This window comes from Scyliorhinus torazame, chromosome 14, assembly GCF_047496885.1.
Source record: "Scyliorhinus torazame isolate Kashiwa2021f chromosome 14, sScyTor2.1, whole genome shotgun sequence".
Taxonomy (NCBI): Eukaryota; Metazoa; Chordata; class Chondrichthyes; order Carcharhiniformes; family Scyliorhinidae; genus Scyliorhinus; species Scyliorhinus torazame.
The window spans coordinates 174112990-174131980 of NC_092720.1; the positions used below are offsets into that span (position 1 = coordinate 174112990).

Genomic DNA, 18991 nt, shown 5'->3' on the forward strand with positions numbered 1-18991 from the left:
TCAGCTACACCCACACTCTGACATCACTCCAGTAACATGAGCAGCTCCATTTCCTAAAGGTACATTTCATAAACACCCATTTCTTAAAGCGTACGCTCACGTGACAATATGGAGAGACTATCGAGACCAAGATTATTCTCCGCGTATACAGAAGGTTCCGTGGGTATTTGGTTGAGACACTTGAACATTTTGGATGAATGGCCGAAGAAGCTGATGCAGCAAATTGAGAGGGACTGTTTTCACTTCCAAAAGACAAGAACCGAAGGAGAATAATTGGTGATAATAGTTAAAATATAAAACCGGGAGCTGAGGAGATTCTCGTATTCACAATAGTTTGAATTCTGGAGCATCAAACAGGAGCAGAAGCATGCACACAGTTGAGAACGCGTTTAAAAGAGGCCTTGACACAGAGAATTCGTCATCCATTCATTTTGTAAAGACACATCGACTTACCACTCGCGTGACTCTCATTCGAACCGAGGTTACTGCGGCAATAAGGCAGAGCACTATTCACTATTCGATCACTGCACCACATGTTGCCGCCGAGGCAAACTGCAACTGTCGATGTACGTGGTCATCAACTGTTTGGAATCTATCATGGCCCACACTTAATGCCTCACTAATTAAATCTTTAGTAGATATACAGTTTGGGTGCATTAAACTTGGTTCCACAATAATGTTCCTGCAACAAAGGAATATGCACTTTAACCCAGGCTCATAAAAATAATGATGCAACCGCTATAACATATAATACATAACAATTTCGATATTCATCCCAAACATATAATTTGGACGTTCTCCCGGTGTCTGCCTGGGTTTTCTCCGCGAGCTCGAGGTCCCTCCCACAGTCCAAAGACGTGAAGGTTCCATGGATTGGCCAGGCTAAAGTGTGCCAGATTGTCCATGGATTAGCAGTTAAACTGGATTGGACATGATTAACGTGCCCGGTTACGGAAACACTGCGGGGGAACTTGGTCCCATCGTCCCCTGCTGAGTTTTTGAAACCATTTCATCCTGTAAGCCTTTCCTCTCATTCCTGAATATGGTCAGTGCAAGCAAACGCTCTCTCTATTTCCACGATTGAACTTCTCCGCCCCTTTCGTTCAACTATTGTAATTGGGGTGAATGTCTGTCTATCGTAGTTCAAATTAATATTGATTAACTCTTGGGGGGTGAACTGACTGTTTAAAATTAGAATGTCAGCATTTTGCGTGCTTAATATTGGAACCGGAGGAAATAAATCAAATCACTGTGGCATGAAGCATAAAAACCACCGAGGTGGGTGATTTGATCCCACAGAGATACGAAGTATTAAACAACACGCAATCTGGGGGTGAAACAACAGCTCGCTTCTGGGTGGGGTCGACCCACCAACCTTTCGGTTAACAGCCGAACGCGCTAACCGATTGCTCCACGGACACGACAACTGCGCGAGCGTCTCGAATAAACATGCCAAATTATGATGTAAACAGGCTCATCTAGTCCACATCATGATAGCGAATTATTGATGATGCACCAATCTGGAACAAAAACACAAAAGGCTGGGCAATCTTAGCAGGTCTGGCAGAATCTGTGGAGAGAGAATACAGTCTGTGTTTCAAGCCAGGGTGACTATGTGTCACAGAACGAAGACTACACGATTATCTGTAGCCCTGCCAATAACGCGCATCCAGCCTCCTACAGTCAAGCCATTGTTGCATTTTCTGCTTTCAGATTTCGCAATGAAACCAATATTTAACGGTGTTTTCTGCTGTGCGGTAAGGACAGTTTTCGTGGTGTCTAAATATCAGTTAATTTCTCGAATTATTCTAAACAAGGGAAATGTGTCTTGACTGTCTCTGATCAGTCGGGCAGCGCCCTTCGTTCTCCCCGGATACTATTTCTCGAAGTGTTTCTCAACATTCGCACAACTGGTGTTTGGTTTTCGTGTGTAGCTGCGTTTCCGTTTTCTCCACTGCCAATTGGCTCTATTTCCCAAAATACTGCCCATTTCATCATGACGAGATGTCAGGAAATACATTTATATGGAGAGACTATCGACTTCTCCGCCCATATACCAGTTGCACTTTGGAACGCCTCTAATTCGCCGTCAAACCCTCTTTGATCGAAACAGAAAAATCTAGGCCCCTTTCGTCCCTCTGTTGCTTTTGGGGCGAATGTCTGTCTATCGTAGCTGAAATATATATTGATTAACTCTTGGGTGGGAACTGACTGTTTAAAGTCAGAATGACAGCATTTTGCGTGTTTAAAATTGGAAACGGAGTAAAAGAAATCAAATCAATGTGGCATGAAGTATAAAAACCACCAAGATGGGTGATTTAATCCCACAGAGATACGAAGTATGAAAAACAATTCATCAGGGGGTGGGATAACAGTTCGTCTCTGAGAGACTATCGATACCAAAATTATTCTCCGCGTATACATAAAGTTCAGTGCGTATGTGGTTGAGACACTTGAAACTTTGGGGTGAGTGACCGAAGAAGCTGATGCAACAAATTGAGAGAGACTGTTTTCACTTCCAAAAAGACAAGAACCGGATATAATTTAACTATTAGTGATGATAATAGTTAACATATAAAACCGGGAGCTGAGGAGATTCTCGGATTCACAACAGTTTGAATTCTGGAGCATCAAACAGGAGCAGAAGCATGCACAGAGTTGTGAAACCGTTTTGAAGAGGCATTGATACAGAGAATTCCCCATTCGATCATTTTGAAAAACACATCAACTTACCTCTGCCGTGACTTGTATTCGAACCCACGTTATTGCGGCCACAACGGAGGCTACTAGCCACTATACGATCACGGCGTCACACGTTACCGCCGAGGCAACCTGCAACTGTCGATGTACTTGGCCATCAACTGCTTGGAATCTATCATGCCCACACTTTATGACTCACTAATTACAACTTTAGTAGATATACAGTTTGGGTGCCGTAAACCTGGCTCCATAATAATGTTCCAGCAACAAGGATATATGAATTTTAAACCCAGGCTCATAAAAATAATCATGCAACAGCTATAATGTATAATGCATAACAATTTCGATATTCATCCCAAACGTATCGAATTTGGACGTTCTCCCGGTGTCTGCCTGGGTTTTCTCTGCGTGCGACAGGTCCCCCCCACAGTCAAAGATGTGAAGGTTCGGTGGACTGGCCAACTAAAGCGTGCCCGATTGTCCATAGATTAGCAGTTTAGCTGGACAGGCCATGATCAACGTGATGGGTTACGGGTATTCTATGGAGGAACTTGGTCACGTCGTTCCCTGCTGATGTTTTGAAACCACTTCTCCCTGTAACCCTTTCCTCTCATTCCTGAATACTGTCAGTGCAAACAAACTTTCTCTCTATTTCCACGATTGTACTTCTACCGCCCACATACCAGTTGCACTTTGGAACGCCTCTCATTCGCCGTCTAACCTGCTTTGATCGAAATAGAAAAATCGAGGCCCCTTTTGTCCCAATGTTGCTATTGGAGTGTATTTCTGTCTATCGTAGTTCAAATTAATATTGATTAACTCTTGGGGTGTGAACAAGGAATAAAAAGCACCAAGGTGGGTGATTTCAGGGATCTATGTACATGGACACGAGATCTCTCTGCTCATCCACACTAGCAAGGATCTTACCATTAGCCCAGTACACTGTCTTTCTGTTATTCCTTCCAAAATGAATCACCTCACACTTTTCTGCATTAAACTCCATTTGCCACCTGTCAGCCCAGCTCTTCTGCTTACCTATGTCCCTCTGTAACTTGTGACAATGTTCCGCACTGTCCACAACCCCACCGACTGGAGTGTCATCTGCAAATTTAATTGCCCATTCTTCTACGCCCGCCTCCTGGTCATTAATAAATATGACAAACAGGCGTGGCCCCAGAACAGATCCTTGTGGTACACCACTAGTAAGTGAACTCCAGGCTGAACATTTCCCATCAACCACCACCCTTTGTCTTCTTCCAGCTAGCCAATTCCTGATCCAAACTGCTAAATCGCCCTGAATCCCATGCCTCCGTATTTTCTGTAATAGCCTACCGTCGGGAACCTTCTCAAACGCTTTACTGAAATCCATATACACCTCATCAACTGCTTTACCCTCGTCCAAGTGCTTGGTGACCTTCGTAAAGAACTCAATGAGGTTTGTGAGGCAGACCTACCCTTCACAAAACCGTGTTGACTATCTCTAATGACATTTTTCCTTTCCAGATGATTATACATCCTATCTCTTATAAACCTATCCAAGACTTTGCCCACAACAGAAGTAAGACTCACTGGTCTATAGTTACCGTGGTTGTCTCTACTCCCCTTCTTGAACAAGGGGACACCATTTTCTATCCTCCAACCTTCTGGCACTATTCCTGTAGACAATGATGACATAAAGATCAAAGCCAACGGCTCAGCAATCTCCTTTCTAGCTTCCCAGAGAATCCTAGGATAAATCCCATACGGCCCAGGTGACTTATCTATTTTCAAACTTTCAAGAATTGTTAACACCACCTCCTGATGAACCTCAAGCCCTTCTTGTATAGAAGCCTGTATCTCGATATTCTCCTCGAAAACATTGTCTTTTTCGTGCGTGAATACTGACGGAAAATATTCACTTTGCACCTCCCTATCTCCTCAGACTCCACGCACAACTCCCCACTACTGTCCTTGACTGGCCCTACTCTTATCCTAGTCATTCTTTTCTTCCTGACATAGCGATAGAAAACTTTAGTGTTATCCTTGATCCTACCTGCCAAAGACTTATCATGTCCCCTCCTGGCTCTTCTTATCTCTCCCTTAAGGCCCTTCCTCGCTGACTTGTAACTCTCGAGCGCCCTAACTGAATCTTCACGCCTCATCTTTACGTAAGCCTCCTTCTTCCTCTTGACAAGTGATTCAACAACTTCAGTAAACCACGGTTACCTCGCTCGGCCACTTCCTCCCTGCCTGTCAGGTACATACTTATCAAGGATACGCAGTAGCTGTTCCTTGAACAAGCTCCACGTTTCAATTGTGCCCATCCCCTGCAGTTTCCCGCCCCATCCTATACATCCTAAATCTTGTCTCATCGCATCATAATTGTCTTTTCCCCAGCTATAACTCTTGCCCTGCGGTATTTACCTATCGCTTCCATCGCTATCGAATTGTGGTCACTATCGCCAAAGTGCTCACCTACCTCCAAATCTAACACATGTTCTGGTTCATTTTCCAGTACCAAATCCAATATCGCCTCTCGTTGGCCTATCTACATACTGTGTCAGGAAACCTTCCTGCACACATTTAACATGTTAGATGATGATCGTTAAAATATAAAACCGGGCGATGTGGAGATTCCCATATTCATCAAACAGGAGCAGAAGCATGCACTCAGATGTGAACCAGTTTTGAAGAGTCCTTTGCACAGATAATTCTTCATCCGTTCATTTGGGAAAAACACATCAACGCCCTTCGTTGTCACCGGATTCTGTTTCTTGAAGTGTTTCCCAACATTCACAATATAGTGCTTGATTTTCGTGTGTCGCTTCGTTTCCGTTTTCTCCACTGCCAAGTGGCTATATTTCCCAAAATTCTGCCCACTCCTCCCAGTTGCTTCAGGGCCAGATATCAGGAAGTGCATTTATATGGAGAGACTATCAAGATCAAGATTATTCTCCGCGTACACAGAAGGTTGAGTGGGTGTTTGGTTGAGAAACTTGAAAATTTTGAGTGAATGGCCGAAGAAGATGCAAATTGAGAAAGACTGTTTCACTTCCAAAAAGAAAAGAACCAGACGATTATGATTGATGAGACTAGTTAAAATGTAAAGCCGGGAGCTGAGGAGATTCCCGTATTCACAACAGTTTGAATTCAAGAGCACCAACAGAAGCAGAAAATGCACGCAGTTGTGAACCCGCTTCAAAGAGGCCTTTGACAGAGAATTCCGCATCCGTTCATTTGGGAAAAACAAATCAACTTATTTCTGCGGTGGTTTGGATCCGACCCGAGGTTGCTGTGGCCACAACGCAGAGTGCAAACCACTATCCGAGCACGGCGCCACACGTTACCGCCGAGGCAACCTGTAGCTGTCGATGTACTTCATCATCAACTGTGTGGAATCTATCATGGCCCACATTTTATGACTCTCCAATTGCAACTTTAGTACATACGCAGTTTGGGCGCCTTAACCTTGGTTCCATAATAATGTTCCTGCAACAAGATGTGTATATACACTTTAACCCAGGCTCATAAAAATAACAATGCAACCGCTATAATACACAACAAAGAACAAAGAACAAAGAAATGTACAGCACAGGAACAGGCCCTTCGGCCCTCCAAGCCCGTGCCGACCATGCTGCCCGACTAAACTACAATCTTCTACACTTCCTGGGTCCGTATCCTTCTATTCCCATCCTATTCATATATTTGTCAAGATGCCCCTTAAATGTCCCTATCGTCGCTGCTTCCACTACCTCCTCCGGTAGCGAGTTCCAGGCACCCACTACCCTCTGCGTAAAAAACTTGCATCGTACATCTCCTCTAAACCTTGCCCCTCTCACCTTAACCCTGTGCCCCCTAGTAATTGACCCCTCTACCCTGGGGAAAAGCCTCTGACTATCCACTCTGTCTATGCCCCTCATAATTTTGTATACCTCTATCAGGTCTCCCCTCAACCTCCTTTGTTCCAGTGAGAACAAACCGAGTTTATTCAACCGCTCCTCATAGCTAATGCCCTCCATACCAGGCAACATTCTGGTAATACACAATACATAACAATTTCGATATTTATCCCAAACATATGGTATCTGGACGTTCTCCCGGTGTCTGTAACGAGTTTCTCCGCCTGTTCCTGGTCCCTACCACATCCAAAGATGTGAAGGTTCGGTGATTAGCCATGGTAAAGTGTGCCAGATTGTCCATACATTAGCAGTTTCGCTGGATTGGTCCTGATCAACATGCCGGGTTACGGCATTCTACGGAGGAACTTCGTCACGTCGTCCCCTGCTGATTTTTTTGAAACCGTTTCACCCTCTGTCCTTTTCCTTTCATTCCTGAATATTGTCAGTGCGAATAAACTCTCTCTCTATTTCCACGATTGAACTATTTCGCCCAGATACCAGTTACACGATGGAACGCCTCACATTCGCCGTCTCACCCTCTTTGAACCAAAGAGAAAAATCGAGGCCCCTATCGTTTCACTGTTGCTATTGGGATAAATGTCTCCCTCTGGTAGTTCAAAGTAATATTGATTAGCTCTTCGGATGTGAAATGACTGTTTAAAATCATAATGTCAGCATTTGGCCTGTTTAATATTGGAACCGGAGGAAAGTAATCAAATCAATGTGGCATGAAATATAAATAGCACCAAGGCGGTGATTCGATCCGACTGAGGGACGAAGTATACAAAATATTTCATCCTCGGGAGCAATATCATTTCGTCTCCGGGTGGGATTGAACCACCAATCTTTCGGTTAACAGCCGAACGCGATAACCGATTGCGCCACAGAGACGACAATAACTCACGTCGCTAGAATAAACATGCCAAATTATGATGGAAACAATCTCATCCTGGCCACGTCATAAGAGCAAATTATTGTCCATGCACAAATCTGGAACAAAAACACAAAAGGTTGGGCAATCTCGGCAGGTCTTACAGCATCTGAGAAGTCAGAACGGAGTCTGTGGTTCAAGACAGGGTGACTTTGTGTTACAGAACAAAGACTACACCATTATCCGTAGCCCTGCCAATAACGCGCCTCCAGCCTTTTACATTCGAGCCATTTTTGTATTTCTGCTTCCAGATATTCGCAGTGAAACTATAATAAAACTGTATTTTCTGATGTGCAGTTAGGACAGTTTTCTTAGTTTCTAAATATCAGTTGATTTCTCATTCTAACCAAAGGAAATGTGTCTTGACTGTCGACGATCAGTCGGGCAGCGCACTTCGTTCTCCTCGAAGTCTCTTTCTCGAAGTGTTTCCCAATATTCACAAAACTAGTGCTTGATTTTCGTGTGTTGCTTCGTTTCATTTTCTCCACTGCCAAGTGGCTCTATTTCTCAGAATTCTGCCCACTCCTCCTCACTGCTTCATGACCAGATGTCAGGAAATTCATTTCCATGGAGGGACTATCGAGACCAAGATTATTCTCCGCGTATATAGAAGGTTCAGTGGGTATTTGGTTGAGACACTTGAAAGTTTTGGGTGAATAGCCGAAGAAGCTGATGTAACAAATTGAGAGAGACTGTTTTCACTTGCAAAAATAAAAGACCCGGAGGAGTAGGATAGATGATAATAGTTAAAATATAAAACCGTGATCTGAGGAGATTCTCGTATTCACAACAGTTTGAATTCAGGAGCCTCTAACAGGAGCAGAAACATGCACTCAGTTGTGACCCGCTTTAAAGAGGCCTTACACAGAGAATTCCGCACCCGTTCATTTCCGAGATACACATTAACTTACCGCTGTCGTGACTCGGAGTCGAAGAAGGTTGCTGCAGCCACAGCGCAAAGTACTAACCACTACACGATCACGACGCCACACGTTGCCGCCGAGGTGCACAGTGACTGCCGATGTACTTGATCATCAGCTGTTTGGAATCTATCGTGGCCAACACTTTATGACTCTCTCATTACAAGTTTCGTAGATACACAGTTTGGATACCTCAACATTGGTTTCAGAGTAATGTTCCTGCAACAAGGATATATACATTTTAACCGACGCTGAAAAAAAGAACCGCTATAATAGATAATACATAACAATTTCGACATTCATCCCAAATATATGGCATTTGGACGTTCTCCCGTCTCTGCATCGGTTTTCTCCGCCGGCTCAAGGTCCCTCCCATAGTCCAAAGATGTGAAGGTTCGGTGGACTGGCCATGCTAAAGTGTACCAGATTGTCCATAGAATAGCAGTTTCGCTGGATTGGCCAAGATCAACGTGCCAGGTGACTGGCATTGTACGGAGGAGCTTGATCACGAAGACCCCTGCTGATTTTTTAAAAACCATTTCATCCTGTATCCCTTTCCTCTCATTCCTGAATATTGTCAGTGCAAACCAACTTTCTCTCTATTTCTACGACTCAACATCTCCGCCCGCATACCAGTTGAACTTTGGAGCGTCTCTCATTCGCCGTCTCGCCCTCTTTGATCCAAAGAGAAGAATCTAAGATCCTTTCATCCCACTGTTGCTATTGGGTGAATGTCTCTCCATGGTAATTCAAATTCATATTCATTAACCCTTTGGATGCGAACTGACTGTTTAAAATCAGAAAGACAGCATTTGGCGTGTTTAATATTGGAACCAGAGAAAATAAATCAAATCAACGTGGCATGAAATATAAAAAGCACCAAGGCGGTGATTCGATCCCACAGAGGGACAAAGTAAAATACGCTTCACCCGGGGTGGGATAACACTTCGTCTCTGGATGGGATCGAACCACAAAACTTTCGGTTAATGGCCGAACGCGCTATAGAGACAACAAATGCTCTTTTAGCTCCAATAAACAAGCCAATTTAAGATGGACACAGTCTCATCTTGTCCACATCGTAACAGTTCCTTCTTGTTGATGCACCAATCTGGAACAAAAACACAAAATGCTGGGCAATCTCAGCAGGTCTGACAGCATCTCTGGAGAGAGTCTGTATTTCAATCCAGGGTGATTATGTGTCACAGAACAAAGACTACGCCATTATCCGTAGCCCTGTCAATAACGCCCTCCAGCCTTCTACATTCGAGCCATTGTTGTATTTTCTGCTTCCAGATATTCGCAATGAAACTATAATTAAACTGTATTTTCTATTGTGCAGTAAGGACAGTTTTATTAGCTTCTAAATATCAGTTGATTTCTCGAAACATTCTATCCAAAGGAAATGTGACGTCACTGTCGATGAGCAGTCGGGCAGCGCCCTTAGTTCTCCCCGGTGTCTCTTTCTCGAAGTGTTTCCCAACATTCACAAAACTAGTGCTTGATTTTCGTGTGTCGCTTCTTTTCCATTTTCTCCATTGCCAACTGGCATTATCTCCCAAAATCCTGCCCGCTCCTCCTCATTGCATCATGACAGGTGTCAGGAAATTCATGGAGATGGAGGGACCATCCAGACCAAGAATATTCTCCGCGGAGACAGAAGGTTCCGTGGGTCTTTACTTGAGACACTTGAACATTTTGGGTGAATGGCCAAAGAAGCTGATGCAGCAAATTGAGAGAGACTGTTTTCACTTCCAACCAGACAAGAACCTGAGGAGTATGCTTGCTGATAATAGTTAAAATAAAAAACTGGGAGCTGAAGAGATTCTCGTATTCACAAGCGTTTGAATTCTGGAGCATCAAACAGGAGCAGAAGCATGCACTCAGATGTGAGCCCGTTTTAAAGAGTCCTTTCCTCAGAGAATTCCTCATCAGTTCATTTGCGAAAAACTCATCAAATTATCGCTCCCGTGACTCTGAATCGAAATTGCTGCGGCCACAACGCAGAGCACTAACCACGAGACGATCACGGCGCCACACGTCACCAGCGAAGCATGTCTGTAACTGTCGATGTACTTGGTCTTCAACTGTTTGGAATCTATCATGACGCACAGTTTATGACTCCCTAAAAACAACTTTAGTAGATACACAAGTTTGGATGCCTTAACTTTGGTTCCATAATAATGTTCCTGCAACAAAGATAATTAACCGCGCTCATAAAAATAACAATGCAATGGCTATAATATATAATACATAACAATTCCGATATTCATCCCAAACTTATGGTATTTGGACGTTCTCCCGGTGTCTGCATCGGTTTTCTCTACCTGCTCGAGGTCCCTCCCGCAGTGCAAAGATGTGAACGTTCGGTGTATTGGCCATGCTAAAATGAGCCAGATTGTCCATGGATTAACAGTTTCGCTGGATTGGCCGTGATCAATTTGCGGGATTACGGGTATTCTACGGAGGAACTTGGTCTCTTTGTCTCTTGCTGATTTTTTGAAACGATTTCTCCCAGCATTCCTTTCCTCTCATTCTTGAATATTGCAAGTGCAAACTAATTCTCTCTCTATTTCCACGATTGACTTTCTCCGCCCAAATACCAGTTGCGCGTTGGAGCGCCTCTCATTCACCGTCTCACACTCTTTGATCTAAAGAGAAAAATCTAGGCCCCTTTCGTTCCACTGTTGCTGTTAGGTGAATGTCTCTCCATGGTGGTTCAAATACATATTGATGAAACCTTTGGATGCGAACTGACTGTTTGAAATCATAAAGACAGCATTTGGCGTATTTAATATTGGAACCGGAGAAAATAAATCAAATCAACGTGGCATGAAATATAAAAAGCACCAAGGCGGTGATTCGATCCCACAGAGGGACGAAGTATACAAAACTTTTCATCCTCGGGAGGGATATCATTTCGTCTCTGGGTGGGATTGAACCACCAACTTTTCGGTTAACAGCCGAACGCGGTAAACGATTGCGCCACTGAGACGACAACTGTCACGTCACTCGAATAAACATGCCAAATTATGATGGAAACAATCTCATCCTGGACACGACATAAGAGCAAATTATTGTCCATGCACAAATCTGGAACAAAAACACAAAAAGTTGGGCAATCTCGGCAGGTCTTACAGCATCTGAGAAGTCAGAACGGAGTCTGTGGTTCAAGACAGGGTGACTTTGTGTTACAGAACAAAGACTACACCATTATCCGTAGCCCTGTCAATAACGCTCCTCCACCATTTTACATTCGAGCCATTTTTGTATTTTCTGCTTCCAGATATTCGCAGTGTAACTATAATAAAACTGTATTTTCTGATGTGCAGTTAGGACAGTTTTCTTAGTTTCTAAATATCAGTTGATTTCTCATTCTAACCAAAGGAAATGTGTCTTGACTGTCGACGGTCAGTCGGGAAGAGCCCTTCGTTCTCCCCGGAGTCTCTTTCTCGAAGTGTTTCCCAACATTCACAAACCTAGTGCTTGATTTTCGTGTGTTGCTTCGTATCCTTTTCTCCACTGCCAAGTGGCTCTATTTCTCAAAATTCTGCCCACTCCTCACTGCTTCATGACCAGATGTCAGGAAATTCATTTCCATGGAGGGACTATCGAGACCAAGATTATTCTCCGCGTATAAAGAAGGTTCAGAGGGTATTTGGTTGAGACACTTGAAAGTTTAGGGTGAATAGCCGAAGAAGCTGATGTATCAAATTGAGAGAGACTGTTTTCACTTGCAAAAATAAAAGACCCGGAGGAGTATGATGGATGAAAATAGTTAAAATATAAAACAGTGATCTGAGGAGATTCTCGTATTAACAACAGTTTGAATTCAGGTGCCTCTCACAGGAGCAGAAACATGCACTCAGTTGTGACCCGCTTTAAAGAGGCCTTACACAGAGAATTCCGTACCCGTTAATTTTCGAGATACACATTAACTTACCGCTGTCGTGACTCGGAGTCGAAGCGAGGTTGATGCAGCCACAGCGCAAAGTACTAACCACTATACGATCACGATGCCACACGTTCCCGCCGAGATGCCCAGTGACTGCCGATGTACTTGATCATCAACTGTTTGGAATCTATCATGGCCAACACTTTATGACTCTCTCATTACAAGTTTCGTAGATACACAGTTTGGATACCTCAACATTGGTTCCAGAGCAATGTTCCTGCAACAAGGGTATATACATTTTAACCCACGCTGATAAAAAGAACCGCTATAATAGATAACACATAACAATTTCGACATTCAGCCCAAATATATGGCATTTGGACTTTCTCCCGTCTCTGCATCGATTTTCTCCGCCTGCTCGAGGTCCCTCCCATAGTCCAAAGATGTGAAGGTTCGGTGGATTGGCCATGCTAAAGTGTGCCAGATTGTCCATAGACTAGCAGTTTCGCTGGATTGGCCAAGATCAACGTGCCAGGTGACTGGCATTGTACGGAGGAGCTTGATCACGAAGACCCCTGCTGATTTTTTAAAAACCATTTCATCCTGTATCCCTTTCCTCTCATTCCTGAATATTGTCAGTGCAAACGAACTTTCTCTCTATTTCTACGACTCAACATCTCCGCCCCCATACCAGTTGAACTTTGGAGCGTCTCTCATTCGCCGTCTCGCCCTCTTTGATCCAAAGAGGAAAATCTAAGATCCTTTCATCCCACTGTTGCTATTGGGTGAATGTCTCTCTATGGAAATTCAAATTCATATTGATTAACCATTTGGATGCGAACTGACTGTTTAAAATCAGAAAGACAGCATTTGGCGTGTTTAATATTGGAACCGGAGAAAAGAAATCAAATCAACGTGGCATGAAATATAAAATCGACCCTACAGAGGGACAAAGTAAAATACGCTTCACCCGGGGTGGGATAACACTCCGTCTCTGGGTGGGATCGAACCACCAACCTTTCGGTTAACAGCCGAACGCGCGAAACGATTGCGCCACAGAGACGACAAATGCTCTGTTAGCTCCAATAAACAAGTCAATTTAAGATGGACACAGTCTCATCTTGTCCACATCGTAACAGCTCATTCTTGTTGATGCACCAATCTGGAACAAAAACACAAAATGCTGGGCAATCTCAGCAGGTCTGACAGCATCTGTGGAGAGAGAACGGAGTCTGTGTTTCAAGCCAGGGTGATTATGTGTCACAGAACAAAGACTACGCCATTATCCGTAGCCCTGCCAATAACGCCCTCCAACCTTCTACATTCGAGCCATTGTTGTATTTTGTGCTTCCAGATATTCGCAATGAAACTATAATTAAACTGTATTTTCTAATGTGCAGTAAGGACAGTTTTCTTAGTTTCTAAATATCAGTTGAATTCTCGAATCATTCCAATCAAAGGAAATGTGACGTCACTGTCGATGAGCAGTCGGGCAGCGCCCTTCGTTCTCCCCGGTGTCTCTTTCTCGAAGTGTTTCCCAACATTCACAAAACTAGTGCTTCATTTTCGAGTGTCGCTTCTTTTCCATTTTCTCCATTGCCAACTGGCATTATCTCCCAAAATCCTGCCCGCTCCTCTTCATTGCATCATGACAGATGTCAGGAAATTCATGGAGATGGAGGGACCATCCAGACCAAGAATATTCTCCGCGTATACAGAAGGTTCCGTGGTTTTTACATGAGACACTTTAACATTTTGGGTGAATGGCCAAAGTAGCTGATGCAGCAAATTGAGAGAGACTGTTTTCACTTCCAACCAGACAAGAACCTGAGGAGTATGCTTGCTGATAATAGGTAAAATAAAAAAGTGGGAGCTGAAGAGATTCTCGTATTCACAAGCGTTTGAATTCTGGAGCATCAAACAGGAGCAGAAGCATGCACTCAGATGTGAGCCCGTTTTAAAGAGTCCTTTCCTCAGAGAATTCCTCATCAGTTCATTTGCGAAAAACTCATCAAATTATCGCTGCCCTGACTCTGAATCGAAATTGATGCGGCCACAACGCAGAGCACTAACCACGAGACGATCACGGCGCCACACGTCACCGGCGAAGCATGTCTGTAACTGTCGATGTACTTGGTCATCAACTGTTTGGAATCTATCATGACGCACATTTTCTGACTCCCTAAAAACAACTTTAGTAGATACACAAGTTTGGATGTCTTAACTTTGGTTCCATAATAATGTTCCTGCAACAAGGATAATTAACCGGGCTCATAAAAATAACAATGCAATGGCTATAATATATAATACATAACAATTCCGATATTCATCCCAAACTTACGGTATTTGGACGTTCTCCCGGTGTCTGCATCGGTTTTCTCTACCTGCTCGAGGTCCCTCCCGCAGTGCAAAGATGTGAACGTTCGGTGTATTGGCCATGCTAAAATGAGCCAGATTGTCCATGGATTAACAGTTTCGCTGGATTGGCCGTGATCAATTTGCGGGATTACGAGTATTCTACGGAGGAACTTGCACTCTTTGTCTCTTGCTGATTTTTTGAAACGATTTCTCCCAGCATTCCTTTCCTCTCATTCTTGAATATTGCAAGTGCAAAGAAACTCTCTCTCTATTTCCACGATTGGCTTTCTCCGCCCAAATACCAGTTGCGCGTTGGAGAGCCTCTCATTCGCCGTCTCACACTCTTTGATCTAAAGAGAAAAATCTAGGCCCCTTTAGTTCCACTGTTGCTGTTAGGTGAATGTCTCTCCATGGTGGTTCAAATTCATATTGATTAAACCTTTGGATGCGAACTGACTGTTTGAAATCATAAAGACAGCATTTGGCGTGTTTAATATTGGAACCGGCGAAAATAAATCAAATCAACGTGGCATGAAATATAAAAAGCACCAAGGCGGTGATTCGATCCCACTGAGGGACGAAGTATACAAATTTTTTCATCCTAGGGATGGATATCATTTCGTCTCTGGGTGGGATTGAACCACCAACCTTTCGGTTAACAGCCGAACGCGCTAACCGATTGCGCCACAGAGACGTCAACTGCTCACGTCACTCGAATAAACATGCCAAATTATGATGGAAACAATCTCATCCTGGCCACGTCCTCAGAGCAAATTATTGTCCATGCACAAATCTGGAACAAAAACACAAAGGTTGGGCAATCTCGGCAGGTCTTACAGCATCTGAGAAGTCAGAACGGAGTCTGTGGTTCAGGACAGGGTGACTTTGTTTTACAGAACAATGACTACACCATTATCCGTAGCCCTGTCAATAACGCGCCTCCAGCCTTTTACATTCGAGCCATTTTTGTATTTTCTGCTTCCAGATATTCGCAGTGAAACTATAATAAAACTGTATTTTCTGATGTGCAGTTAGGACAGTTTTCTTAGTTTCTAAATATCAGTTGATTTCTCATTCTAACCAAAGGAAATGTGTCTTGACTGTCGACGATCAGTCGGGCAGCGCCCTTCGTTCTCCCCGGAGTCTCTTTCTCGAAGTCTTTCCCAACATTCACAAAGTGCTTGATTTTCGTGTGTTGCTTCGTTTCCTTTTCTCCACTGCCAAGTGACTCTATTTCTCAGAATTCTGCCCACTCCTCCTCACTGCTTCATGACCAGATGTCAGGAAATTCATTTCCATGGAGGGACTATCGAGACCAAGATTATTCTCCGCGTATAAAGAAGGTTCAGTGGGTATTTGGTTGAGACACTTGAAAGTTTTGGGAGAATAGCCGAAGAAGCTGATGTAACAAATTGAGAGAGACTGTTTTCACTTGCAAAAATAAAAGACCCGGAGGAGTATGATAGATGAAAATATAAAACAGTGATCTGAGGAGATTCTCGTATTCACAACAGTTTGAATTCAGGGGCCTTTAACAAGAGCAGAAACGTGCACTCAGTTGTGACCCGCTTTAAAGAAGTCTTACACAGAGAATTCCGCACCCGTTAATTTTCGAGATACACATTAACTTACCGCTGTCGTGACTCGGAGTCGAAGCGAGGTTGATGCAGCCACAGCGCAAAGTACTAACCACTATACGATCACGACGCCACACGTTCCCGCCGAAGTGCACAGTGACTGCCGATGTACTTGATCACCAACTGTTTGGAATCTATCATGGCCAACACTTTATGACTCTCTCATTACAAGTTTCGTAGATACACAGTTTGGATACCTCAACATTGGTTCCAGAGTAATGTTCCTGCAACAAGGAGATATATATTTTAACCCACGCTGATAAAAAGAACCGCTATAATAGATAACACATAACAATTTCGACATTCATCCCAAATATATGGCATTTGGACGTTCTCCCGTCTCTGCATCGGTTTTCTCCGCCTGCTCGACGTCCCTCCCATAGTCCAAAGATGTGAAGGTTCGGATGATTGGCCATGCTAAAGTGTGCCAGATTGTCCATAGAATACCAGTTTTGCTGGATTGGCCAAGATCAACGTGCCAGGTGACTGGCATTCTACGGAGGAGCTTGATCACGAAGACCCCTGCTGATTTTAAAATAACCATTTCATCCTGTCTCACTTTCCTCTCATTCCTGAATATTGTCAGGGCAAACCAACTTTCTCTCTATTTCCACGACTCAACATCTCCGCCCGCATACCAGTTGAACTTTGGAGCATCTCTCATTCGCCGTCTCGCCCTCTTTGATCCAAAGAGGAAAATCTAAGATCCTTTCATCCCACTGTTGCTATTGGGTGAATGTCTCTCTATGGAAATTCAAATTCATATTGATTAACCATTTGGATGCGAACTGACTGTTTAAAATCAGAAAGACAGCATTTGGCGTGTTTAATATTGGAACCGGAGAAAAGAAATCAAATCAACGTGGCATGAAATATAAAATCGACCCTACAGAGGGACAAAGTAAAATACGCTTCACCCGGGGTGGGATAACACTCCGTCTCTGGGTGGGATCGAACCACCAACCTTTCGGTTAACAGCCGAACGCGCGAAACGATTGCGCCACAGAGACGACAAATGCTCTGTTAGCTCCAATAAACAAGTCAATTTAAGATGGACACAGTCTCATCTTGTCCACATCGTAACAGCTCATTCTTGTTGATGCACCAATCTGGAACAAAAACACAAAATGCTGGGCAATCTCAGCAGGTCTGACAGCATCTGTGGAGAGAGAACGGAGTCTGTGTTTCAAGCCAGGGTGATTATGTGTCACAGAACAAAGACTACGCCATTATCCGTAGCCCTGCCAATAACGCCCTCCAACCTTCTACATTCGAGCCATTGTTGTATTTTCTGCTTCCAGATATTCGCAATGAAACTATAATTAAACTGTATTTTCTAATGTGCAGTAAGGACAGTTTTCTTAGTTTCTAAATATCAGTTGAATTCTCGAATCATTCCAATCAAAGGAAATGTGACGTCACTGTCGATGAGCAGTCGGGCAGCGCCCTTCGTTCTCCCCGGTGTCTCTTTCTCGAAGTGTTTCCCAACATTCACAAAACTAGTGCTTCATTTTCGAGTGTCGCTTCTTTTCCATTTTCTCCATTGCCAACTGGCATTATCTCCCAAAATCCTGCCCGCTCCTCTTCATTGCATCATGACAGATGTCAGGAAATTCATGGAGATGGAGGGACCATCCAGACCAAGAATATTCTCCGCGTATACAGAAGGTTCCGTGGTTTTTACATGAGACACTTTAACATTTTGGGTGAATGGCCAAAGTAGCTGATGCAGCAAATTGAGAGAGACTGTTTTCACTTCCAACCAGACAAGAACCTGAGGAGTATGCTTGCTGATAATAGGTAAAATAAAAAAGTGGGAGCTGAAGAGATTCTCGTATTCACAAGCGTTTGAATTCTGGAGCATCAAACAGGAGCAGAAGCATGCACTCAGATGTGAGCCCGTTTTAAAGAGTCCTTTCCTCAGAGAATTCCTCATCAGTTCATTTGCGAAAAACTCATCAAATTATCGCTGCCCTGACTCTGAATCGAAATTGATGCGGCCACAACGCAGAGCACTAACCACGAGACGATCACGGCGCCACACGTCACCGGCGAAGCATGTCTGTAACTGTCGATGTACTTGGTCATCAACTGTTTGGAATCTATCATGACGCACATTTTCTGACTCCCTAAAAACAACTTTAGTAGATACACAAGTTTGGATGTCTTAACTTTGGTTCCATAATAATGTTCCTGCAACAAGGATAATTAACCGGGCTCATAAAAATAACAATGCAATGGCTATAATATATAATACATAACAATTCCGATATTCATCCCAAACTTACGGTATTTGGACGTTCTCCCGGTGTCTGCATCGGTTTTCTCTACCTGCTCGAGGTCCCTCCCGCAGTGCAAAGATGTGAACGTTCGGTGTATTGGCCATGCTAAAATGAGCCAGATTGTCCATGGATTAACAGTTTCGCTGGATTGGCCGTGATCAATTTGCGGGATTACGAGTATTCTACGGAGGAACTTGCACTCTTTGTCTCTTGCTGATTTTTTGAAACGATTTCTCCCAGCATTCCTTTCCTCTCATTCTTGAATATTGCAAGTGCAAAGAAACTCTCTCTCTATTTCCACGATTGGCTTTCTCCGCCCAAATACCAGTTGCGCGTTGGAGAGCCTCTCATTCGCCGTCTCACACTCTTTGATCTAAAGAGAAAAATCTAGGC

General features: G+C 43.7%; 4 non-coding genes across 4 annotated transcripts; all 4 read right to left on the minus strand.

The window, feature by feature from the left end:
- Nucleotides 1-7395: 7395 nt before the first annotated feature.
- Nucleotides 7396-7469, minus strand: trnan-guu (transfer RNA asparagine (anticodon GUU)). The gene has a single exon. It is a non-coding gene; the product is annotated as a tRNA-Asn (tRNA).
- Nucleotides 7470-13310: 5841 nt separating this feature from the next.
- Nucleotides 13311-13384, minus strand: trnan-guu (transfer RNA asparagine (anticodon GUU)). The gene has a single exon. It is a non-coding gene; the product is annotated as a tRNA-Asn (tRNA).
- A 1915-nt stretch (nt 13385-15299) lies between these two features.
- Nucleotides 15300-15373, minus strand: trnan-guu (transfer RNA asparagine (anticodon GUU)). The gene has a single exon. It is a non-coding gene; the product is annotated as a tRNA-Asn (tRNA).
- Nucleotides 15374-17252: 1879 nt separating this feature from the next.
- Nucleotides 17253-17326, minus strand: trnan-guu (transfer RNA asparagine (anticodon GUU)). The gene has a single exon. It is a non-coding gene; the product is annotated as a tRNA-Asn (tRNA).
- Between the last annotated feature and the right edge of the window lie 1665 nt (nt 17327-18991).